The sequence below is a fragment of the Zalophus californianus genome, chromosome 9, assembly GCF_009762305.2.
Source record: "Zalophus californianus isolate mZalCal1 chromosome 9, mZalCal1.pri.v2, whole genome shotgun sequence".
Taxonomy (NCBI): domain Eukaryota; kingdom Metazoa; phylum Chordata; class Mammalia; order Carnivora; family Otariidae; genus Zalophus; species Zalophus californianus.
This window is the reverse complement of record NC_045603.1, coordinates 38406818-38432124: the sequence shown is the minus strand read 5'-3', so window position 1 is coordinate 38432124 and position 25307 is coordinate 38406818. Positions and strand designations below refer to the sequence as shown.

Genomic DNA, 25307 nt, shown 5'->3' with positions numbered 1-25307 from the left:
TATGTATGCCTGCCTCTGTGTCCAAATTTCCCCTTTTATAAGGATATCTGTCATACTGGAGTAGAGCCCATCCTTATGATTTCATTTTAACTTGATTACCTCTTAAAGATCCTATCTTCAAATAATATCAAATTCTGGGGTCTGGGATCTAGGAATCTAATGTAACTTTTTTGGGGGGAATACGGTTTAACACCTCATCATAAGTGTGTCCCTGTGACTCATGCATCCGCAGGCCCCACTACAACACAAGGAAAGGTTGTAGGGTGTCTTGAGAACTGGACTAAGAGTTAGCTGCTGTGCAGATGGATGGACCTCCTGGCCGAAAGGCTGCCATAGATACCTCTTTCAAAGAGGAAAATTGATAATCAATTGAAAAATGATAATTTTTCACTGAGTTCTCTTTACTTCTAAAATATATTCTTTTTTAAAATTTTAATTAAAATTTATTTATTTATATTATGTTCAGTTAGCCAACATATAGTACATCATAAGTTTTTGTTGTAGTGTTCAACAATTCATTAGTTGCGTATAACACCCAGTGCTCATCCCAACATGTGCCCTCCTTAATACCCATCACCTGGTTACCCCAACCCCCGACCCCATTCCCTTTTATAACCCTCAGTTTGGTTCCCAGAGTCCAGAGTCTTTCATGGTTTGTCTCTCTCTCTGATTTCTTCCCATTCAGTTTTCCCTCCCTTCCCCTGCGGTCCTCCACACTATTCCTTATGTTCCACATATGAGTGAAACCATATGATAATTGTCTTTCTCTGTTTGACTTATTTCACTTAGCATAATCCCCTCCAGTTCCATCTATGGTCGATGCAAATGGTAAGTATTCATCCTTTCTGATGGCTGAGTAATATTCCATTGTATATATGTACCACATCTTCTTTTTCCATTCGTCTGTTGATGGACATCTTGGTTCCTTCCACAGTTTGGCTATTGTGGACATTGCTGCTGTGAACATTGGGGTGCATGTGCCTCTTCTTAAAATAAAGATATTCTTTCCAAAAAATTAGAGCCTGAATACATCCTAATTGCCTCCTTATGAGTAAAATCTATACTCTCATTATGAAAAAATTTTTAAGAAAGTTACTTTTACTTTAGTTAAATATTTGTTCTAGTTAATTTTTATTTACTTAACTATATGTTTATGATGACAGGACTTTGTCTTATGTTCAACATGTATAAGTTTGTCAAATGAATGAATAAACTAATGAACAAATGACATTCTATTCTATACCATTGCATTATCATTTGGGGAGAAGAAAAAGAGGAAAAGATGGAATGATAGAATCCCCTATAAAAATTGAAATAAAATCATAAAACGTTATAACTTAGAGACTTTGGAGACCCTTGTAAGAGAAGTTTAGGGTTGTTGTTGTTGTTGTTGTTTTAAACAATAGAGAATGAGGTTCAAGAGATCAATATTTCTGAGAGCATAGGGTGAAGTTAATATCTGGCCTAAGAATAGTGTAGTATAGTAGAAAAGTGGGCATTTTGAAATCAGAGTTTTTGTTGTTGTTGCTTTTTTTTTTTTTTAACAGTAATCATGTATTCTGAAGATCTGCATGTTAGCTGGGGATTGGCTGCTCTCAGCTGGTTTGGCAGATGTCTATTTTGGGATTATTTGGGCTCACTCATGGGTCTGAAAGTAGCTGATCTAGGCTGCGCTTGCTTTGATTTGAATTTGCTCTCTGTGTCTCTCATTCTTCGTCTGGTACCACTGGGCCAACTTGGGTATGTTCTCAGAGGAGCAAGTGGGCAAGCCCAATTGTGCAAGCTCTTTCCAAGATTTTGGTTATGTCATGTTGCTAATATTCCACTGGTAAAGTCAAAGGGCTGAATCCAAGGTGCAGAATCAGGGGAAAGGAACTGTGAAGTTATATGGCAAAGACTGTGGATGTGGGGTGGGGGGCAGGGTAATGAAGGACTGGGGTTATTAATCTATCACAAATAATGAATACTGGGGAGTGAGAATAGAGGGTGGGAGTTTGTGACTTTTTTTCGTGGCAAGAATATGGTACATTAAATCTTGGCTTTATAGCATAGTGTTGAGAAAATGGGCTGTCCTCAGTTTCTTTATCTATGAGTAGAGATTAAGGGTATCTCTATTGCTGGATAATTGTGAAGAATAAAGAGATAGCACTTAAAAAACATTTGTCATATGGTATATTTTGAATTTATGTTACATTTCTTTCCTCTTCTCCTTCAGAGTACTATTTCAGGGTGTATATACCTAAAAAACAAGAAGGCTATTTTAAAGCAAATAAACACATAAAGATACAAAATACAATAAAAGCAAATAAATACATAATGATAGTGTGCACTAATACAGAGAAGGAATATAAGGGAAAAAATTCTTGGCCTGAAGAGGATATTCAGTGAAGATTAATGGAGAGGACTAGAGAGGGCATTCCAAGGCTAGAGGGGATTAGAAAAATGTGGAGACGATGTCAAAATGAATACATTTAGGTCATCCCACAATAGTGCTTTCCCCCTTTGTGGGAGACTAGGGAAAGAGGCCTGGATGCTTAAAAAATGTGAAAATTATCTCTTCTTTCACTTCCATCTGGTATCTTGTCTTCTAGGATTCTTTATAGATTTGTAAAAATGGAAAGAGAACCCAACAAAGCGGAGCTTAGATGTGCTTTGCTTTCCTCCTGTCTTCTGATCTTTTTTTCACTGTTTATTCCAATCCTTGCTGAGAACGGATATGCCATTATGTTTTTATTCATTAAGCATTTACTGAAGGCTAAGCATGTGCAAAACATTATATCTGATGCTGAGGAGAGGTGATGAGGATGTGTGTACAGAGATGTATGACAAAGGGTTTCTGCCATCAGGGAGCTGGATATCCTCCATTTCCCCCTACCCCCACTAGTCACTGTTTTCCCCTGTGCTGTGTCTCAGACTGGCCTCAATGAACAACATCAACTGAGTTCTATTGCCTTCTGGATTCCATTAGAATTCAGTCAATGGGACCCATCAGCAGGTCGTTAGAGACTAGGAAGTGAGGGTTAGGTTATGGCCCTGCAGGCTTAACAATTGGCAATGGCCACATTCTTGAAGTCACAGCTCTGATCTGGTAGCCCTTTCCTAGAGCTACAGCTACAGTTTGCCTTGAGTTCTGGTAACTGCTCTCTCTCTTGGCCTAGAGCTGGTAATAGCTTCCCAGTGTTGCTAGTCCTGTGGTGTTCCATCAGTACTTGTTCGGTTCCCTTAATCCACCCATATCTTGGTAGATAGCCCCTTCACTAAACCTTCTTCAATTACCCCTTTGGATATGCCATTTGTGTTCCGTCAAGACCCCGAAACAACTTCCTACTGTAGAATCAATATATAAATTGAGAAACTGGTGGTGCTAATATGCTTTCTTTTCAAATGCAAGCTTTGCTGTATTAGTGATATCTTATTTTTTTAATATATATTTTCATACATTTACCTTTTTGTTTGGAAAATGATTTTATCTGGGTTATAGTCGCTTTTTTCTTCCTTCGTCTCCCTTCCTCCCTCCTTTTTTCTTTTCTTTCTTTCTTTCTCTCTTTCTTTCTTTCTTTCCTTCTTTCCTTCTTTCTTTCTTTCTTTCTTTCTTTCTTTCTTTCTTTCTTTCTTTCTTTCTTTCTTTCTTTCTTTCTTTCTTTCTTTCTTTCTTTCTTTCTTTCTTTCTTTCTTTCTTCCTTCCTTCCTTCCTTCCTTCCTTCCTTCCTTCCTTCCTTCCTTCCTTCCTTCCTTCCTTCCTTCTTCATGTTTACTTGCTTTGTGCAGTAAGACAAGAAAGACATTTGAAATCTAAGCAACCCTTGGATAAAAGTATAGAACAGGTGTTTTGAGGAAAGAGATTACCACTAAAACCAGAAAATTGGTGCCCATTTTATATATGAAAAATGTAAAATCCTGGTGTTTCTATTTATCTATTATACTTTCTCACAACTTATACTTCTAATCTAAATACCACACTCACAATTACTTCCCTGCCTCCTTGCAGTCTGTTACCAAATCTTATATACTCTACTTTCCCAGTATCTCAATCCTATGCCATGGTATATATGAAATAGACAATAGTTCCTAAACTTGTATGTATAATGGCTTAATTTAATTTTTTCTCCCTAGCCAAACTCCACTTAGCCCATGAATCCAATTATAATTTTGGCAGAAACTTGTTCTTGTTAACTCAGGGTTAACTCAGTTATGCCATTCCCAGATGTAATATCAGACAAGAGCCTCACCCAGGGTCTGGATTCTGCTTACTTTGTTTCCTATCTACTTCTATGATATTCCTTTGCTGTTCACATGAAGCCATGCTAAACCATCTGCAGTTCCCCAAACAACTTGCTTGATGCTTTTCCTGCCTCTGTTTTCAGACATGTAGTTATTTTGGCTGGGTAAGCCACAGTCTCCATTCTCTCTCTTCACCTTATCCACTTCATAGGAATAAATAAGTATCTATTCTCTTTATTTGACTACTCTTTCCAAACATTTGATAAGCCCCCAGCTTTCAAAACTCCTGTGGTAGTAAGATCATTCCCACTCCAAAGGTAAGGAAACTGACACTCAGAGATATACCCAGCATTAAAAAATTGATAAATATATCAGTTGTGGAGGTGGAATTGAAATTTCTCTTTCTGACTCTAAATTTTTTGTCTTACTCTCTACTTACCATAGCCTAACTATTCATTCATACAGGAGCTATTTGTGGAATTCCTAACATGTAGTAATCCCTGGAATACAGGGATGGTTTAAAGGTTCTCACAGTTCACTGGGAAGGGTTGTAAGTGGAGAGATAGATATGATGCCAATTAGAGAAGAGTTGAATGGCGTTAGAGTAGGGGCAGAGAGAAGTGCCACCCTCTGGGAAGGCAGGAGAATTTTCCTTAGAGAGATAATATTCAAGTTAGTTTTTGAATGTAAGTAAGGCTTCCCTAAGCAGAATGAAATTCAGGAAGGATAACTGATACTGTCTTTATTTAAAATTTTGATTTTTGTTTATTATTAATTTTTTGCATTGATTTAGATTTTTAAAGTATTGCATTAAAATATTTGTCTTGATTCCCGAGCTTTTTTTGCCCCCTTTAAACTTGGTGCTTGAAGCAAGCACCTTGCTCTTCTCATTTTAGTCCCTTTTCTGTAAGTCATCGAGTGGGAAAGGTCTAACTTTTCCAGTAAAAAGTAACAATCCAGCCTTGGTAGAGTGAAAGGTGTGAGCTGGGGACAGTGGTTGGGGTGGAGACTCTCCAAAGACAGGACCACTGCTGGACTGTGAAATGGCTAGGTCACAGCCTAGAAATCTTGGTTTTGATTTTTTGAAAGAGTCATTAGGAATCTTTTTGAAAAAAATCAAGAATGTTGAAATCAGATTTGATTTTGAGAGATCTCTTTATAGAGGACTGAGTGCAGGAGGCAAGACTTAAACATGGCAATAAACTATGAGTTGGTTTCATCAAAGAAGAAAAGGAATATTGGAAACCTAAATAAAATCAGTAAAACTAGATAGCGTGTGAGGGGTAATTTGATCTCATATTTAATTTTTCAATAAAAGTTTCCCTTGCTAAGTATAGAATTAATTTTTTTCTTCAAGGAAAGCTCACTTTGATGATTTTTTAAAATCATCTTATCTTCTACTTTTTACTATTTGACGTGTCTCTTTAAACTATAAAATGATAGTGAAGTACAACTTGACACCGCCACCACATAGTACCTTATCTGACCAACATTGCTTTGCTTGTTCTCCAAAAAATCAATAGCAGGAAACTGCGGAGATAATTTTGTTTAGCATGTCACCACCTAGTAAAAAAAAAAAAAAAAGGCAAAGTAAGGGCAAGACGCCTGGGCAATTGTAAGTATCTCCCAGCCACTCGAGAATTGCTTCTCATAATACTTTACAAACTGTTTTCAACCATAATAAAGAGAAAGCTCCTCCACTACATAAATGTTCAACTCTTTCTACTGTAGTTTTTTCATTTGTTGACTAGCAATAACCTTTGACTCTGAGAGTTTTTTATTTATTAATTTTTTAAATTATAGCCTATCAGATGGAAACATTGATTTACCTAATGAAGTAAAGCATCCTTGGAAGATGATGTGTCCAAATATAGGGCAACCAGAGTCATGTTATGTTTCATAAATCGTGCTAATTTTTGGAGAGGGTCTCAGAGTAACTACACTGGGGAATTAAGATATGAAAATGATAAAGGTCAACTGTGGATGGCATTTAATGTTCCTGATCAGGTTGCAACATGTCATCAACAAGACTTATAGCTATAAAAGTACGAAGCTAAAAAGAATGGAGCAAAGGCTATAGTAAGTTTGTTCTGGAAAACTATGAGGCAATAAGTAACTTTATTTTGGCAATGACTCCTGGCAGACTTGGAGAGTATCATTTAATAGATTTTCCTGAGTATGTTCCTAATAGGACATCCTCGTCATGAAACTCAATGCCAAGTGCCTTATCTTGGAAGTTCCTATCACTTCTTTCAGTGGACAGAGAGTTTTTGAGAAACTCCTCTTCAGTTTGATGAATAGAATCTTCTCTAAGCAATTAGGAAAATGAAAACGCATTTGTAGCAGATGTTAATTAGGATACTGTCATCATCATCCATCCCTATACTTAGCTTCCTTCCTTTGTTGTCTTTTACAATTTTATAGTTTTACATTTACATTTAGGTCCGTGATCCATTCTGAGTTACTCTTTTGTATGAAAAGTGAAGTATAGGTTAAGGTCAATTTTTTTTTTCTTTCTTGGTCTATGGATAACCAATTGTTTTATGCCATTTGTTGAAAAGAAACCCTATCTCCACAGAACTGTTTCCACACTATTGCCAAAAACGAACTGACAATATTTGTGTCTATATTTTCTTTTTAGATTTTCTCTGTTCTGTTCCATTGATCATTGTCCTTTCACTAATACTGTCCTGTTTTGATCACTGTAAATTTATATAAGTCTGAAAAATCAGATACTGTGGGTCCTCCAACTTTGATCTTCCTTTGGCTTTGAATTCTTTTGGTTATTCTCATTCTTTTACTTTTCCATTTAAACTTTAGAAGTAGCTTTTTATATCTTCTGGGAAGAAGAATTATTCTTCTGGGTTTTTTATTGGGACTTCATTAAATCTACAGGTCAATTAGGGGAGAATTGACATCTTGACAATAATCTGTCTTTCAATTCATGGATCTGTATATCTTTCCATATTTTTAAATGTCTTCTTCAATTTCTTTCATCAGTGTTTTGAAGTTTTCAGCATACATACATGCATACATGCATACATACCATGCATGTATTTTTGTCAGATTTACACCTCAGTATTAAACCTTTTTTGGAGTTCTAAGTAGTATTTTTCAAAATTTCAGTTTTCACTTGTACATTCATAATATATGGAAACACAGATGAATTATTATATTGATGACCCTGTTAAATTTACTTAGTGATTCCAGCAATTTTTGAATATATTTTGGAATTCTTCTACAGAGAAAATTATGTCACCTGTATATAGAGATAGTTTTACTTCTTTTTCAAACTGAAAGCATGCCTTTCCTTTTTATTCTCTTGCTTTATTGCTATGGTCAGAATCTTCAGGCATATTGAAAAGAAATGTGAGAGCAGACATCCTTGCCTTGTTCCTTATCTTAAAGGGAACACATTCAGATTTTTGGCATTATTATCTTAGTTGTTGGTATTTTATAAATTCCCTTTACCAGGTTAAGGAATTTTCCTTTTATTTTGACTTTTTAAAGTTTTTTTAATCATGAAAAAATTGTGAGTTTTGTCAAAGCCTTTTCTGCATTTCCTCATATGATCATGTGGTCTTTCTTTAGTACGTTAATATGATGCATTATATTGATTTTTGAGTGTTGATCCAGCATCGCATTCCCACGATAAACCTCACTCAGTCATGATACATTATCTTTTTAAACATTGCTGAATTCAGTTTGCTAATGTTTGCTTGGAAATCTTTGAGTCTAAATTTATGACAATATTATTCTGTAGCTTTATTTTCTTGTAATTTTTTTGGTATCAGAGTAATGCTGGCCTACTAAAATTAGTTTGAAAGTGTTATCTTCACTTACATTTTTCTGGAAAAGATAGTGTAGAATTGGTATTGTTTATTCTTCAAAAGTTTAGTAGAATTTGCTAGTGAAACCATTTGGGCTTGGAGTTTGCTTTGTTGAAATATTTTTGAATTTGATTTCTTTAATAGGTGTATGACTATCTAGATTATCACTTTCTCTTGAATGAGTTTTAGTAGATTGTCTATTACAATATAAGATAAAATGACTATAGTTTGTGTCTTTTGTGTTATATATAATGACTTTATAGTTTGTATCTTTTGTGTTATATATAAGAAATCTTTGCAAAAAGATTGGTTTGCAAAAACCAAGGTGATGAAGATCTCCTATATTTTCTTCTAGAAATTTTAGCTCTTAATTTAAGGTCTATGATCCATTTCAAGTTAATTTTTGTTTATGTCATGAGGTAAAGGGTAAGGTGCATTTCTTAATTATGTGGCTATCCAGTTGTTCCAACACCATTTGTTAAGAAGATTATAATATCCCCACTGAACTGCCTTGGCACCTTTGTTGAAAACTAATTGACCATATATGTACTGGTCTATGTCTGTACTTGCTATTTCATTTTGCTGATCTCATTGTCTATCTTTATAGTGATATAAAACTGTGTTTAGTTATTGTAACTTTTTAATTTTTGGAATAAGGGTAAATCCCTCAGCTTCATTTCATCTTTATCAAAGTTGTTTTGTTGATTATATATATAATCCACAAATATATATATTATTATATGATTATATGTAATATATATTATATTATGATTACAAAACTTTTACTGATCTCCTATCTTATTAAATTACTACCAAAACATAAACATTACTTTATAAGGTTCTTGTGGATTGATATTAGTTATTATTAATATACTATTATTTATTTATTTATAAAATATTCCCCTCTTTGTCATCTGTCTTTTTTTAAAGTCTTTATTTTAATTCCAGTTAGCTAACATACAGAGCTGTATTAGTTTCACTTGTACAATATGGTAATTCAACACTTCTATACATCACCATGTGCTCGTCATGACAAGTGTACTCCTTAATAACCATCACCTATTTAAGCCATCCTCCCTGCCTCCCCTCTGGTAACCATCAGTTTGTTCTCTATAATTAAGAAACTGTTTCTTGATTTGTCTCTCTTTCTCCTATTTTTCCCTTGTTTGTTTTGTTTCTTAAACTCCACATATGACTAAAATCATATGGTATTTGTCTTTCTCTGACTGACTTATTTTGCTTAGCATTATATGCTCTAGCTCCATCCATGTTGTTGCAAATGGCAAAATTTCATTCTTTTTTATGACTGAATTATATAAATATATCTATCAATATAATCTCTCTATATAAGATATATATAATTTATACATTATATATAAATTATATATAATTATATTTATTTATATTTAAATTATATTTAATTTATGTATATAATTATATATAATGCATGTATTATATATAATTTATATATATAATTCTATAATTTATATATTATAGATATTAGGTAGATATCTAGATAGATAGACAGATATCACCTCTTCTTTATCCATTCATCAATCGATGGAGACTTGGTCTGTTTCCATATCTTGGCTATTGTAAATAATGCTGCTATAAACATTGGGGTGCATGTATCCCTTTGAATTAGTGTTCTTGTATTCTTTGGCTGATTATCTGTCCTTTGAATTTTTACAAAAAAAGCTTATTGAGATTTTATTTGGGATTGCATTTAATCTATAGATCAATTTGGGGGAAAATGACATCTAAACAATGTTGGTCACCTGATCCATGAATATGGCATATGTCTCTATTTGCTCAGGTCTTTAATTTTTTTTGCAGCAATGTTTTGAAGTTTTTAGCGTATAGGTCTTATACATATTATATATCTTCCTTTTGAGATTGTTTTTATGCTTTGTGAGGATGAAGCATAGCAAGGTTTAGTCTAGGGTTATTTTGCTCCACTACTGAGGTAATACCCTTCTGAATACTTTACCTAGTGCCCTATGAATTACAAAATTTTCCACTGTGTCTTATGGGAACATGAACAATTCCTAGCCCTATGTGAATTTTGGAGATTGTTTCCTTAGTTCCTTTCTGGTGTTTTTGCTTGTTTTTTTGTTTTGCCAGCATCAGGTAGTTTATATGTACATGCATGTACTAATGAATACTTAATATTTAAGGGGGACTTTCTACAGATCTCTGGAGCTTTCTCTTGCAGCTCTCCACTCTTCAGTACTGTGCCTTGCAAACTCTGGCTGCCTTGGCCTCTCCCATCTCTCTGCCCTGTCGCCTCAACTCATGGGGATTACCAGACTTGGTCTGGGGTTTCCCCCTCCACAAGAGGAGTAACCTGGGGCAACTGAAATGCTCACCACACTATTATTCCTCCTCTCTCAGTGATCACTGTTCAGTGTTGCCTGATGCCCAGTGTCGGAAAGCCATGGTTTCATACATTTTGCACAGGTATTTAATTGTTGCACAGGTTTTAGTTGTTTCAGTTCATAAGTTAAATCTGGTTTCTGTTTACTCCAACTTTGCTGGGAGCAAGGATAATATTACTTTTTAAATCTTCCATCTCTTTTTATCTTCTTGCATGTGTACGTTTGTATTTTGAAAGCTACTTCTCTCTACCTAGTGTGGAAATGATGACTTTTTATTTTAACTATTACTTTTGAGGTAGGAGTTGCAGATAAGACTCAATTCCATAGAGAATGGAGATACAATATAGAAACTGTTGTGGGTGTGAAAAGGTTTATTACTCACACAATGAAGCTTTCTAACGAGAGCAAGGCAGGCTTCAAAGCAGGTCTGAAAATAGCTTGCGAGAGCAAGGAAAAGGAGACTGGCTTGGTTTTTATTGTGTTTATGATGGGGTTGGGGTAAAGTACCATCTCACTGGGGCAGGCTTACATGGTGTGAACTTCCTACTGGAGCTAAAGTACAGAGCTTTCTTATCAGCTTAACCACATGTGGGATATAAGGGGAAGTGGGAGTGGTAAAGCTTGAAACTGTCAGCAGCCAAACATTAAAAATGGAGTCAGACTCTTAATTACAACTCACCCCTGATATTTGACTGACTGAAATGGGCCATGTTTCATTTAATTGAATTTGAGCTTGCTTAAGTAAGTCACTACGGTACTCTATAAGACCTGTAGCCTGAGGCCAGTAAGGGAGGTGAAAGCGTCATTAAATGTCTTTTTCAAGAGCTCAGCATTGTGCATTCTGTGAAGTGAAATGCATGTCTTGCTCACTTTTAGTAATGTATGGAACTTGGAAGGTTATAGGGAGTGTCTTAGTAAGTCCTTGTATTGTGGCTTTCATATGTGCGGAGACACAGGAGATCTTGATTTATATTTTGGGTATCTATGAGACAAAAGATTCCCAGAATTCTTTACCCTAAACAAGGCAATGTTGATTAAGGAATTGTTGTTCCTAGAGTTGATGGACCAGCCAATGACATCAGCTTAAGAGTTTGTAAAAATGCACAAATGGTAGCAGTTTGGCCAGGGCATCCAGTGCATGAAATTTGGCCAGTTGTGTTGACCCTTGGTTCCCATCCATGATTTGTAGCATCCTAGTTAAACCAACAGCTCTCCAGTGAGTATCCATCATGTGTTGGTGGTGCTGTTACCCATGAAGTATACAAACTCCCTTTGCTTTTCACTCAGTTGTTCCCAATGGGCTCCCCAGTCAGGCAAAGGGTCAGTGAGAGGGGCGAATTCTTCCAGAACTGAGGCATCTGACAAGGGACTGAAGACAGGGGAGACCGCCCCATCCTGCAGGTGGGTTATGCCAGAAGGTCGAGGTTGGTTCTATCCTGTGGGTACTACTTCTGTTTTAACAAGGAGGCTTGGTAACCTTGCTGAGCTTTGTGGGGTGTTGCTTTTATAATCCAAATCATTATGAACAGCTGTGTATGGACGGTCACAGTCAAGGCCTGTGAGAGCCTTTGTTCTTGTGATGACCCAATAGGCAGTCAGCAATTGACCCTCTAATGGCATATAGTATACAGCTGAGGAGATGAACTTTTTACACCTGAAAACCAAAGGCAACCTGTGGCCATCATGGGGGATTCATAGACTCCAACAGGTATTAGGGGAGGTTGCTAAAGCCTCTACAAAAATGAAGTCTCTTCTCTGGTGGAATGCTAAGGAGACTGTGATTGTATTGCACGTTGGACAGATTCTAGAGCCTTTTGTTGTGGGTAGTCTCATTCAAGGTGGGTCAATTTGTGAGAAATGGCATAAATAGACTTAAGAAAACTTTTAAAATGAGGAATATGTTGCCTTCAGAACACAAAAAGGCCTAAAAGATGTTGAGCTTGTTTTAATGCCATGGGTGCTTAGAGAATCATCGATAGCTGTTTTATGACAATGTTAGGGATGGAGTGGCCTTTAGTTTACTCCTGATTTTCAGGAGTTTAACCAAGGTGTCGTGTACAAAGTATGGCTCAATGAGCCATCTTTTTTTTGTGCGTGAACTCCTTTGTGAGTATTTGTATGTCCTGAATGAGTATATCAAGTGAATCTCCTTGGAGGAGGAAGTCATCAGTATGTCATGGCTATGGGGAATTTAGGCAAGGCAGTTTTTCTCATGGCTAAAGTGAGACATATGGATTTGTCCTCTATTTTTTGTTCAGTAACTCTCCTGAGAGCATAGGGGGCAACTTGTTCAAATTTAGTGCTATCCCAAAGTATAACTTGAGCACCAATATTGATTAAGGTCATGAAAGTTTGCAAATTGGTACATTTCAACAGATGTTGGAGGTAATTTAGATCCTCAGTTGTAGAGACACAAAAGCTGATCAGCACCCTTTTATCTTTCTATTGTATACATTCTTTTAGTTTTGCATTTTGGATTTCTAGTTAGGTCAAATTACGGATCTCTGTTGCACTTTTTTACTTCCTCTCCCTCTACATCCAAAGTTTTTTTTTCTTGTGGTAATTGCATATACTTCAGTGGGAATAGGGAATTCTCTTTATTTTTCTACCTTGTTCGTATTTTAAGTTTCTTCCTTCAGAGAGTCTCCAATCAGTGTCATCAGGATTAGCCCCCCACCTGCATGGCAATGGCTACTTTATAGGATCTAAGGTCTCCAAGTTTAAGTCGTGTGAATTAATACCTTGGTTGTGCCCTGGGGGTGTCATGGGTGTTTTTTTGTATGACTCTGAAGTTCAGGATTTTTTGGCAAGGGATGCACAGGCTATAGCATCAGCAACGGCAATTTTTAGGGTCCTAGTGAACCATCTGCTTTTAGGAGTGACAGTAGCTTGCTGTGTGGTGACATAAGTGACCAACCATAAGTGGTCTGTATAAGACGGAAGTGGGCCTGCATATTCCACAGGGTATCTTCCTTTATCCTGAGCTCTCTGTGAAACTAGAACCAATTCCTTTTTGAGACATATGACCAGTGGTCGCAGGGTAAGAATCCTTCTCCTGAGCTTAGCATCGGTCACAGCTTATTCTAGAACTGGAAACATGATTCAGTCTGAGATACACAGGCAGGTCTGGTCTAAGATACATGACCCGAGAGCCACTTTAAGTAGGGCCTCCATCCCATACTTCTGTCCCTAAATGTTAGTTATCAAAACTTCCTACTTAGGTTGGTTCAATCTCTGACAGAGGCTCAGTAGGACTCAGCAAGTGCAGCACAGAGCAGCACAGCTCAAAGTGCAAGCTTGCCAGCAGGCAGCAATATCACTTAAAGAACATGCTAGACAGCAGGCAGCAGAGGCAGTTAGCCAAGAGTTTAATCCAACAAATTCCCTTTGTACCATTTTACATTACCATAGGAAAAGAAAAGTTAAATGGTACATGGTTATAGTAAACCAAGGAGCTCTTAATTAAGTATGAGTTCAGCTAGAAAAATAAATAATTGTATTACAGTGTGACTGGCCAACAGAGAGGTAGGTTAAAGGCACAAAAGAGAGTGTAATCATTTTTTCTAAGGTAGAGAAGGAGGGAGAAGAGCAGGAATCAAAGAAAAGGAAACATCGAACTGATTTGGAAGGAAGATTACTCCAGGAAGAATGGGGTGCAGATGGCTGGACTGGTATTATAAGCTGAAAGAATTGCATGTGCATAGATGTGCAATGCTGCATTCAAATAATTATAAGAATCTCAAGATGATCAAAGCAGAAGGTTCACATCAGCAGGTAGGCTGAGGCAGAAAATGGAGATCTTTCTACCCCACTGAAGGAAAATCATGATAAAGTCCGCATTTGGAAAGATCACTATTGCAGCCTATGTGAATGACTTGGGGGGAATGTCTAGAAGCAGGGAGACCAAAGTCTACTGTTAACCCATATGGAACTTTTATGCAAAGTTGAAAAGTGTACTGTTTCTCAAGGTACTTTATTTATTTATTGGAAAATAGTCACATCACTGGTTATAATAGATATTTCACTGTAAAGTGAGAATTTTTTTATAGAAAAATACAAATCTATAATGCCCATGATGTAAATGATGCCTTCATTAATAATCTCAAGTGTGGTGACTGTGTAAACCACAAACTGTACAAACATGTCTGTCTGTGTGTCTGTCTACCTATCTATCCATCCATCCATCTATTAGCAAACAGCAGTGATTCAGGATGGTACAATCCAAGGCCTTGGTGGTTTATGATTACTCAGACTCCAAATTCTGGATATAAGATTTGAAGAAGTAGTAGGACTCTGAAGTCCTACACTCTTAAGGTGACTTTTTTTTTTGGTCTTGGGAAACTGGGTGGGTAGTTATGTCATCTGCTAAAATAGGTAATAGAAAGGACATAGGACTTTAAAAAAATGGAGTAGTGGGCCTTTTCTTAAACCTGATAATTTGTACTCTATGCATGGAAGCACCAGAGCTTTCTGTTGAAGACACTGGCTCTGGAGGCCAATGTCCCTTCAACATGAGAAAATGGCATCCTACAATGAACATGGAACATGGAGAGAAGAACCAGGAGAATCAATTTCTTTCTCTGTAAAATGGGATACTAATGGAATGACCTCATAAGGTTCTTTTACTAGTCGTAGGATTAAATGAAATGATGTGCATAAATCTTTTAGCTGAATGCCTTGCACATAACTTTCAGTACATGTCAGTGATATGCATTTTACTTAGAGAATATATGCGCTTGCTACAGAAGGTTGCCTTTAGAGTCTGTGGAGAAAAACATAATGCACATATTAATTAATTGATGCTTATTCCAATTTATCTCAAAAGGATCAGAGGTGGCCACACCATAAGATACAAATATAGAGTATAATGAAGGGACAGGTAAGTTGAGTCATGTAAAGCCAACAGGACATAGAAACATAGGCTATAACGTTCAACACATATATTCATATGTGGGCCATATATTCAGGTGAATAAAACAAAGACTGGAGTATATATTTTGGGCAATTTCTTCTTTCCAAGATAGTCCTGGAGGCCATTCCATTCCTGTATTTCCACCCTGCACTGCTTGCGTTTTGGCAACGTGATACTGTTAACTCTGCCTAAAGGAAAAACGTTTTCAGAAAGTTCTTTTCTCCTGTATTTCCAGCTCCGGAGAAACTTTCTACCGTATGCCCAACTCCCAGGTGTAAAACTGTGGGCTTTTCTTGGTTTCTTTCTCCCAATATCTACTCTGCTGAAGACATTTTTTCCTCCTTCGCAATTCCTCTCCCAGCAGGTCTCACCTTTCCATTCCTGCCACCATGCCTCTCTCTGGTTTGGACCTTCGTCCCTTCCTGGATATTCCTTGTATTATTTTCCTATCTGTTTTTCTCCCTGCCTCTTGGTCTCACCCTATTCAGGCTCTCCAGTACACCCCTATCACGTGTATCCTCCCCAAACAGTGTTCTAATCATATTACTCACTTGCTGAAAAGCTTTGAGTGTCTCCCCATTGCGTTCTAAATCAAAGTTAAACGCCTAATATTGAAGGGACCCTCACAATCTAAACTCATTCTTTATTTTCCAGATTTATCCTTCACCACTTCCCAACTCATAGCTATGTTCACTGCCCTGGTGCTTTCCTCTTTCGTGATTCCTGCATATTTAAATTCTTGCATGCCTTATTCAGCTCTGTATTCCACACAACACCATGTGCAGTGCCTCGCTGAAGGTAGAGTTCAGTTAAAATCTGAAGTTTTGTCCCCTGTGAATTCAAAAACCCATGGAGTGCTGCCCTCTCTTGGCTAAAGTGGCCCAGAGTCCAAACAACCAAATAGGGAATGATGCTGAATGACTCATCTTTTCCTTTTGGTTAGAACCCTCATGGAAACAAACAGGCAGGATGAAATAATTCCATCCTCTTTTCTCATTTCATCTAGCTTCAAAGATTGGGGAGATAGAAAGAAGATAAAATTCTGTATAGAAAACTTGGAACTCTACTGATTCAAATCATATATTATGCGTACACTCAGAACTGAAGTAAAGCCGATAGTTACTTTGAATGCTTCCAGAGCTGTGAAAATCTTCAGGCCTCTACACCAGACCTTTGTGTAAAATTCAGGGGACAAACAAAGAATGAACATTCCCTAAAAGCCCTGTAAGGTGAAAGGCAGCTTCTTGATGTAAAGGATACTGAGGCAAGGGTCAAGATCATTTTTTCACACTGATTAACTTGGTATTTGGTCAGGTAAGAAATAATGGGGGCCTGGCCTGGAAGGTCAAATGTACTTCTGTAGATCTTGCTGGATCCCAGTCTGTGACTCTGGCTGAGCCAGTCTTGAAGATCCAGCAGAAGTAGAGAGGAAGGATGACTCGGAGCCCAGAAAGAGTACTGGTCACATGGTTTTTAAGCAAAGATGACAGGATGAGAGATGCACAGGAAAAAGATCCCAAGAGAGTGAGGTTTCTTGATTATGAAATGGATGTCTAGGATTGTTAATCTGAGAGCTTTATAACCATGTCATCATTATGAATCACATTGAACCGCACTAGGTATAAAGACAATGAATAGTAAATAGGCAAGCACTATAAATAACAGGAAAGCTCAATTAAGACAGACCGTGAGCTTGATCTCAAATGTCAATAAAACCAAGCTTCCTTGGATCTGAAAGGGAAAGGCATTCTAAAGCTGAAACTCAGCGGGTGACAGGATGCTCCACACCTCTTGCAGGAGGATGGAAAGGTTTGTGGGCTGGTGTCTGATGCAATCTTGGCACCATCTTTGATTAGGAGCTAATGTTAGCAGAAAAATCAGGTGTCAGTCATGACGAGAGTTGTTCTCTACTATCTTGAGAAGGTCACCGGATTGCTGCCCCTTCTTTTTTGAAACCTGATCTGAGGACCACAAACAGCCACAATGAGTTGGATCACCGCCATATGCTCTAAATTGGGCTGACAAGGCTGACTCAGTGCCAGGAGCTGACACAGGATGCATCTTGAAATATTCAGATGGGGAGAGGGTTGAGTTTTCTTTTTCATTTTCAAGAATGCTATTTGAGGAGATAGGATTGTATATGAACATCAAAGAGTAAATTAAATGAGGTTTGTCGTGCATTTGTATAGAGGAGATCCACACAAGTCTGCAACTTCCCTGTGTTAAATTTGAGGCTCTAGCTTACTTCGTTATATCATATCGGGAGGTTGCTCTTCCTTTTCAGTGTGGTGGGCTGCCTCCTTAACTTTGTAAATGTAACATTTGTTTAAAGGTCCATAAGAAACAATGGAAAATCCCCCATGGGTAAGACTATGTACACTTCCATAAATATGGGTTCTTTCATTTGTGTGCGAATTTGCAAGCAGCACCTCACTAGAGCTGAACTTTTGCTATATAAATAAAACCATCTGGTGTATCCAAAGAATTTCAGTCTCTAGAGAACAGGATCATAAACAATCGATCCTCCACAGACCTTTCAGTATTTTGGTTTGAGTAAAGCTTTCCCACAGCACTGCTTTGATTATTTTATGTTTTTAATCTTCTAAGGATTTTATAATTGGATCTCTCTAATCTAATGTCTTTATGTGAGTCTGTAAGGAAAAGGTCTACCCCACCACTTGTGGCATCCTTTAAGTTATTTTGATGAATGGATCACAGTTAGATACTCAGATTAATAGAGAGTTTGGAAGAAGGAAGTACGGTATATCATTCCATTTTTTCTGATGGGAAAATGAGAGATAGAGTGGTAAGTTCAAAGTCCCACGTCCCACAACTATTAACTGCTAAACATGAGCCAGATTTTGTGAATCCCAGTTGAATAATCTTTTTACCCAACACTGTCTTTAACTTAATGTTTATTTTCTTTGAAGCATGCTTCTTAGTAAAACAAAGAAAATCCAATCTTTGACCAATTGACCAAATAAGACCCAGCAGCTGGGAAATTGGTTAAGTCTCATAAGAATGCAACTGGCTTTCTTCTGCTTTTCTTTTTTCTTTAACCTCTCCTGTCTCCTTTAGCAAAAATCATTTAGCGTTAATTCATTTCTTGGAAGAAGAAAATTTCTAGGCAGCTTCTGAAACTGGAATATGTTTATCTGGAAGACCAAAAGGGATTGATCCCAAAAGTCATGTCATAGAACATTGGCCAGGGTGTCTCCATCCACAAGCTGTATTAGAATCACTTGGGGGAGCTTAAAAACAAAGTACTAATGTCTGGGTCCCATACCTAGATAGTAGCATCTCATTGGTCTGGGTGGGTCTCTCTAAGATAATTCTAAAATGTACAGGCCAGGTTTGAGAATCACTCTATGATGCATCTGGACTACATTATTCCACAGGGAAAGCAAGCCTATGGATTCTCATCTTTCTCCTAGGGTGGTCCTTTTTGTTTAGAAATAATTTTAAGTGAAGCTAAGAAGTCAGATAGCATTATGGGAGGAATCTTAGGAGGGATCGAAAACAGTTGTAATGGGAAGACTCACCCAAAACTGGTTTCTACTTTTTCCTGAGGTTTAAGTAGACCTCCAGTGTAGCTTAGATGATTGGAAGTAGGGGTCATAGGTTGGCAGGGTCTCCTGATCTTGGCTCCTACCAGAGCTGGCCATAGCTTCCCTGGTACCATTTTATTTTAAAGATTTTATTTATTTATTTGTCAGAGGGAGGGAGAGAGAGAGAGAGAGCACAAGCAGGGGGAGCGGCAGGCAGAGGGAGAAGCAGGCTCCCCGCTGAACAGGGAGCCCCATGCAGGGCTTGATCCCAGGATCCCAGGATCATGACCTGAGCCAAAGGCAGACGCTTAACTGACTGAGCCACCCAGGTGTCCCCCCGTTTTTTTTTTTAATAGCAGGTTGAAATATCTTAGATTCTGCATATTTAATTTGGGTATATAAAATGCTGTTGTTTCTATGATTTATTTTTGGCACATAATGGCATTAATAGCAAGTATCTTCACTGCAGTTTTATTTGGATGTGACTTTTCAGGCCACCCTATGCACGCACTGATATTTGCCAAGCTCTTTGGGAACAGGATGTGCCCTGCATCTTAAATGACCCACAAAAGAACCTCCCCAGTCCAGTAAAATACACACTTCAGTGAGGACAATTTTTAAATAATTTAATGCTTAGAAGAAAAAAAGAAACAGAGAAGCATAAAAAATAATTAAAGCTGATGTCTACTTTTTCTTTTGGGAAGAATCTATTCATGGGTTAAAGTTGCCAAAACCATGGGCAAAGTGAACGCTTATAGCTGAGCTTGAGAATTAATCCGAGTTTTGTTTAGTGCTAGTATTCTTAGTGGTTCCTTTTTAAAAATAGTTCTTCCTTTACTTTGTAGTTCATACTTTTCCCAGGCTGGTGCGGAGGAGCCTTGGTAAGGTTGCAGCAAAGAAGCCCATCTGTCCAGCTCCGGCAGGGCTGGTTCTCAGATGCGGCTGGCTTTCTGTGAACATGCACAGTGGGCTGGGAGGACTCTGGGTGGTTCCATCTGCGGGCCCGAGGCCTCTATCTCTACCCTCGAGAATAGGTCCATGCTGGCTCTGAAGACACCCCTTAAGTATGTTTTACAATGTGACTTTAACATGATTGGATATTGCCCAGATACTATTTGAAACAAGGCAGGGAAGAACTAAGTGAATTTTTAAAAACCATTTAATGTGTTTCTTAACATATTCAAGGCTACTCTAAAGAACCGAATATTGTAACAATTTATAAAGTTTTGTTTGGTTTGTTGTTTCTTCTTCAAAATAAGAATGCCATATCCAAACAGTTACCCTCTTCCCGAGAAAGGATATTAAGACTTTATTTAGACAACTGGTTCCGTAAAGGCTTTGGTGTTAAAGTAGTTTTAAATGATTACATTTTAATAGAAAGAGTGATGGGTCTGGGTCAGCCAGTGTGAATGAGTTCTGGTCCCAGTTCTGCTACTCACTGGCTCTGTGACAATGAGCAAGTTATCCTCAACTCTGCATGGCAAGAGAGGGCATAGAGACCATGTATAGGAACTTTAAATATTATGGTCCACTTAAACAAGGTCTACATTTCAATGAAGGAATTCTAAAAGGAAATTTCATCCAGATTTGCTTTCGAGAAACCCATCTCTGTGTGGAAATTATTACATTACCCATGACTTAGAAGGACCACCATTTATTCTCAAGAATATGTAGCAAATTGTGAACAAAGTATCAAGACTAATTCTCCACCATCCCTGCTCTTTCCTTCTATGGAAAAAATCTACTTACCTGGCCTATGTATCTTGGAAGTTCTGATACATTATCTCTCGTGGATACCCTCAGGACATATGGTAAACTTTTTGATGAGACCAGTATGGCAAGTCAGACCCCAGAGCAAAATTTTCTTGGTGATTGTTTCTGTTCTCACAGAACTTGGTGTACAGTTTTTTTTTTGTTGTTTGTTTTGTTTTGTTTTGTTTTGCTTGTTTTGTTTTTAACCTCCAACACAATTGGTTCAGTAACGTGAGGGCTCTGCTCTGCTTGTCAGGCTATGGTTGGCTACACTGTCCTGACTGAGATGGCCGCAGTCCAAGATAAGCCAGTCTCTCTCCGCTCCTCCACCCCAGAATTCTCTCCCAGATTCTTATTCCTGGTCCGTTCTTCTTTGCTTCACCATATGACCTTACTTTCTCACAGAGTCTTATGGGAAAATAGATGCTATGGGTGTGCTCCTTTTAAAAGTGAATATCCACTCTGGAAACCTTGCTTTCACTAAAATAAGGTCCTGGATTTCCCATAAAAAGGAAGTTTCACATAAAAAGGAAGATATTTGTGAGGCATTAGCAACTGAAACTCTTGTTACTAAACATAAAAATGGCATGTTCTCTTAACAGGCAGGTCTTTTGGAGAGACAATGCTGTGTAATTCTAAGTGGAAAAGGTATATTTTTGTCTAGTGTATTACTTTAAATTAGGGAGAGTATCTGTCAAATGAAAAAGAAAAGCTTCTGATAACTGATGAAAATTATTAAAAAACTAGTAAGTGGTTGTTAGGAATCATACTAATTTTTTTTAAGCCATGAAGCTCCCAAAAGCAAGCAAGCACATTAAATTCTTAATATGTATCCATGTATTTCATGAATAAAAAAGTTATTACTTCAACAATCAGCTGAAACTGGGAGATAAGGGATGTCTTCCTCACTGATACACAGTATGGGTTTATTTCAAATGTTTTTAAAAATTGTTGGTAAAATTATCACAGCAAGATTTAGATGATTAGACATCTCTAAAGGACCCTCCAATTCCCTTAATCTGGAAAATACAAAATGTCCTCTAGGTGGAGCAACAAGCCTTTTCTTTGGTAAGTCTTATTTTCGTGAGAGGAACTTTAGAGCTTCATTTTAAATAGAAAATAATTTAAAGAACCTTACTCTTAACTTTGGGATGTTTTACCCTGAACATCTACTCTTTAGTGAAGCAAATGTTGTATTTCAGACAATGTAACTTATCTTCATATGTGCTGGAGTAAAATATGTTTGATTTTCAAGTTTTCCAAGTGAGATCCACTGAGTTCTGGAGGCTTGTTATGGCATGTGCAAGAGCCAGAAAAGCTACAGATGTCTTCTGGCTTAAAGAGATCCAAGAGGGAGGGATGGTGAGGTCTGAGAACCACAAGGGTCAGGAAAGATCCCTTCGTCTAGATGGAAGCATTTCCAAGGTAGCTGCAATGTCTGCCCAATTAGTCATCATAAATGTGAAATGCAGGAAGTTTGAAGTCTTCTAATGCATTCTTCTCATTTTACAAAAAAAGAAATTGAGACCCAGAGAAGTAGCTGTCTTTCTCTTGTATTGATGAAGTTTTATGGCACAGACAAAATTGAATCAGCAGTGTAGTAAAGCTTTGTTGTTTTATTTATTTTTATTTTTATTTTTTTAGCCATCTGGCATCCATTCCCTCTTTCTCGTGACACTAATTTTCTTTTGGGAATTACATTCCTCCAACTGTATGGAATCTTGGAAAACTAGTAATGGAAGTTGAGGTGTCCCATGAAATTCTTTCTGTAGAACCAAGGGTTAAACATATGACCCAATCTGTCACTTGAGGGACCTCAGATCTTAAGCAGAGTTTTTGTAAGGAAACACAAAGAGTTGGAATTCATTTATCTTTTTTTATTATGTTATGTTAATCACCATATATTACATCATTAGTTTTTGATGTAGTGTTCCATGATTCATTGTTTGTGCATAACACCCAGGGCTCCACGCAGAACGTGCCCTCTTTAATACCCATCACCAGGCTAACCCATTCCCCCACCCCTCTCCCCTTCAGAACCCTCAGTTTGTTTCTCAGAGTCCATAGTCTCTCATGGTTCGCCTCCCCCTCCAATTTACCCCCCTTCATTCTTCCCTTCCTACTATCTTCTTTTTTTTTTTTTAACATATAATGTATTATGTGTTTCATAGGTACAGGTCTGTGATTCAACAGTCTTACACAATTCACAGCGCTCACCATAGCACACACCCTCCCCAATGTCTATCACCCGCCACACCATGCTTCCCACCCCCCACCACTCCAGCAACCCTCAGTTTGTTTTCTGAGATTAAGAATTCCTCATTTATCTTAAGTGATAAACTAATATTCATTTTACTAAGCATGATTCCTCCGCCCCCAGCTTTATTTTTGAGTAATAAGTGACTTATAACATTATATAAGGTTAAGGAGTAAAACAATGATTTGATATATGTACACATTGCAAAATCCAAGCATGATTCTTTAATCTTCCTATTAGTTCTGTGAGATCTCTAATAACCTTCTGATAATTCCCCTTTTGCTTAAGTTGGCCAGTTAGTTTCTGATACTTGCAACTGCAGAAACTTAAGTGATTCCAGTAACTACCATCCACCCAACAATCAAGCAAGACCTTCTTATTAGAAATTTAAATCATCTGGGACTCCTGCGTGGCTCAGTTGGTTGAGCGTCTGACTTCAGCTCAAGTCAAGATCCCAGGGTCCCGGGATCTGGTCCTGGGATCGAATTCCACATTGGGCTCCCTGTTCCGCGGGAAGCCTACTTCTCCCTCTCTTTCTGGCCCTCCCCCTTGCTCATGCTCTCTCTCTCTCAAATAAATAAATTAATTAAATTAAATAAAAAAGGAATGTAAGTCACCCAACAGAGTCACCTTAAGTCATCAGGAGTAACTTAAAACTGATTCATATAGGAAAAATGAAAACATCTTTTTTTAATTACCTTGACTGGAAACATAATCAGAGTGTTACATTCTAGATCTTTTGAACTATGACAAATTTTGAATTCTAGGAAGAATAACGCAACACCACTGTTATGATAAATATTTGTTGTCTAAATAAAAACAGTTTTCCCTTACATAATGTTATACCAGAGAGGACTCTACAATTATATTTTAATATAGTATTCGCATTTATTTTTTCTGATGATAAAAAATAATACTGATTTATTTTGCTCAGGTTCTTTTTATCTTAGAAGTTATTTAAATGAATAACAAACTATTGTTTGTTTTCCTATTAGAAGCGAGGAAAAAAATCCTCTACACTAGTAAAGTACAAGCAACAAGGCATAGAAATATGCGAGTCAGACTAAAATAACAGTGATATAATAAGGCCTTTAAAATTAGTTTCCCTGTTCAAATTCCTTCTCAAAAGCATCTGACTTAACCCTGCTATTTAGAAAATGTGTTACAAAGACCTCATTTTTCTTTATAATGTAATTCCATTTAATGTACCCGGCAAGTAGACACTTACCCCCCCTTTCTTTATCTCAGAATATAATTTTTAAGAAGGAGTTTGATGTTTATAAAAGTTTCTTTAGGCTATTATAACTAATCTTGGAATAATGCAGTATGATTTGATTTATAAGCTGACAAGTCTCATGTTTTAACAATGAAATCTCCTAGAAACAGTTAGGCCATTCTTATCTTAATGACATTTTTAAGGCAGAATTTGCAGTTTAGCTCAGCTTGGCAAAGCAGGGGAAAGGAATGCTCTAAAGCCTGAAAGCGTGCATACTGGCTTTCAAAAGCGAGCCAGCAGAGGGCTTTTCCATCATTGCTGCGAGTGTCTTGTTAATGGGAAATTCGTAGAACAATGGAAGAAAAATTACCTTATACAATATAAACTCAGGCTAAAGGGAAATCAATTTCCTGTATATAAGCTAGCTTAAATAAAAAGAAAATAGAAAGGCTGGTTAGTAGAATGAAATTTATGTGATTTCATTCAACCTAGTATTTGTCTTGTTAATGTAATGTTTTTTTGATGATCACAAGGTGTGTTAATCAGGTAGAAGGGCAGGTAAAAACTCACCAGTTTTTGGGTCCACTCGAATGAGAGTTTGGCATAGACAATGCCGTATCACGGCTCTTCACCGGGTCGTAGTGCGATGGTATTACCAGGGGAGCTGATGGTATGCTGGGGCCAGCTCCTATTGGCTCATGAAAGCCAATTACTACACTTGCAGAAATGTTACGAGTCTGTTGAAATCATACTGAGCTGCAGCCCCTCTCTCCTTACTTCTTGCTTACTTTCTCCCTTCCGGTCTTTCACAACATGTAGCAAATGCACTTGTCCCCGGCATTGCCTCCGTTCTCTCTTCTAGGATGTTAGAGCTTTTTAGCTTCACACCTTAAGGAGTATCTCTCATTGTTGATGTAATCCTATTGTGGGTTTTTTTTTTTTTAAGATTTTAATTATTTATTTGAGAGAGCAAAGAGCAGGGGGAATAGGAGAGGGAGAAGGAGGTGCCCCGATGATCAGGGAGCCCGATAGGGGGCTCGATCCCAGGACCCCGGGATCATGACCTGAGCCCAAGGCAGAGACACTTAACCAACTGAGCCACCCAGGTGCCCCTACTGTTTTTTTATAAATGTGGTGGGGCCTCCTGTTTACTAACACTACACTCATATGTGCAACGGACAATTAGGTTATTT

At 37.5% G+C, this 25307-nt stretch overlaps 1 long non-coding RNA gene across 1 annotated transcript; it reads right to left on the bottom strand.

Moving 5' to 3' along the window:
• Positions 1–2136: 2136 nt before the first annotated feature.
• Positions 2137–24841, bottom strand: LOC113922799. Its single transcript, XR_003520071.1, has 3 exons — positions 24685–24841; positions 5699–5784; positions 2137–2239 (listed from the first exon to the last, which is right to left on the bottom strand). It is a non-coding gene; the product is annotated as an uncharacterized LOC113922799 (long non-coding RNA).
• Between the last annotated feature and the right edge of the window lie 466 nt (positions 24842–25307).